Source organism: Solanum tuberosum, unplaced genomic scaffold (genome assembly GCF_000226075.1).
Source record: "Solanum tuberosum cultivar DM 1-3 516 R44 unplaced genomic scaffold, SolTub_3.0 scf00085, whole genome shotgun sequence".
Lineage (NCBI taxonomy): Eukaryota > Viridiplantae > Streptophyta > Magnoliopsida > Solanales > Solanaceae > Solanum > Solanum tuberosum.
In genome coordinates, this window is record NW_006239014.1 from 452,000 (window position 1) to 454,034 (window position 2,035).

The window sequence follows — 2,035 nt, forward strand, 5'->3', positions numbered from 1 at the left end:
AAAAAAAATGAGGCGGGTGAACAGTAACCACGCCTACTGGAAATTGCCTTTTCCTGCCGAACAGATTTTACGAAAATGGGCATAACTTCTTCGTCCGAACTCCGAATGAGGTGAAACGAAGTGCGTTAGGTAGCTAACTCAAAGGGCTTTCCATGGATATATTATTGGCCACCCAAATAATTTGTGTTCTAGGAGATATGACACTCCAAAGTAGACCCTCGAAAAGGCTTCACTTGGAAATTTTGGATTTTGATACGGTTGCTCTAAAATTTGGGTTAGACCCATTTCCCACTCAATTTGACCCCCTAAACAAGAATATGAAGTCGGATTTTCGAAAAACGAAACGGATTTTGAGATATATGGAAATTACAATTATAGGTGTTTCCGAAGCACATTTTCGGACATTTTTGGGGTCGTTTCATCCGTGCCTTGTGATTTTCAGGGTATGGCTAATACAAGGGCTAATGATATGAGAAATGAGAAAGGAAATGTGGATAAAGAGGTTCCTCTCCAAATTCCACCCCAAGATCCTCCTCAAGCTCTAATTGACCCAATAGTGGAGAATATGACTCATGTAGAATTTAAGTCCTCTATGTAATTGTTGGCTCAAGCTATGACGGCTCAAACCAATAGGGATGTTGGGCCCCATGTGAACCCTAACTGAATTCTGCAGCCTTAAGAATGAGGGAGTGTTGACACCCAATTTTGGACCTCCACAATATAAATTAATCATCGAACTTCCTAAATTCTAAATGATTTGAAATAATTGGTTTTATAAAATTCAAAATAATTTTCAAATCATTTTAAGTAGTTCTGTCATTTTTATAAATTTCAAAATAATAAATATGATAGTTTCTATAAATTCGTGTCTAATCAGTATATTTTGTGAATGGTCGAAAATTGTGTCAAAAGAATTTTAGTTTTATTTAAATATTTGGTTATTTAGTTTAAATTGATTAATAGCTTATATTTTAAGGTAATTAGTTTATAATTAAGTTAATTATTATATAATTATGTATAATTAGTATATATTATGAATATTGGAAAATCATCTCAAAGATTTTATTTCTTAGTTAAATATCTTTATTAAATTAGTTTAGTTTAAATTATGGTTTTAACTTTGAGTAATTTAGTTTAGCTAAATTTATTATCTTATTCAATTGAAATTAGGAAGTTCGTTAATTGATTATATTAGTTCATCTCATTTAAATTTTAGCCAAATTATTTACATAACGTTCTTAATACACTTGGCTATTGTATTTATAAATATACCCATTTCTATAATCCTAATTTCAACTCTTAAAATGTCAAATTTTGGGGCCCATTTACAAATTGCAGCAACTTTTTTTTTCCTCCCTTTTATTCAATTCAAACAACTGACCCCACCCCTTTTTCCCTTTTTGACTTCTAACATACAATTTCATACAACACTACATATAACAACAAAACAACGTACACCAACCGGCCCCACCCCCTCTTTCCCTTCTAATTTCAACAATAGCAGCAGCAGTCCAAAATGTCAACAACAGCTGTACGCATCAACCCTGCTGCCTCGGATTTTCTGGGATTTTGGAGAAATTTCATGCCAAACTCAGTTGCTCCCTGTTGGCCTTGAAAAGGAGCAAGAAATTTGAATTTTTGAAATTCAAAATTTCACCCGATTTCCCCCTAATTTCCATCTATATATTCATCTCTTTTGATCACTAAAAGGGGGAATTTTTTTGGGGGGCAAGAATTTATAAAAAAAAAAGAAAAAAAAAAACTTTTTTTTTCTTTTCTAGTTTGAGTTCTTTGGCAATAGTGATTTTACACTTAAAATTTTATATTTTAGCTCTCTTGTTCTAAGTTTCCGAGAAGGTCGCCGCTCAGATTTTCTTGGTTTGCTATTCGTATTTGGCTTTTGTGGTGGAAGAATCGTTGCCCTCTAAAGCTCGTTGTCTCCGGTCGCTGCTCCGGAAGAGGTAATATTATGTCGTTTTGTTCTTTGTGTATATGATGTTTTGATTCATTTATGATATTATGCTCGTTTAATATT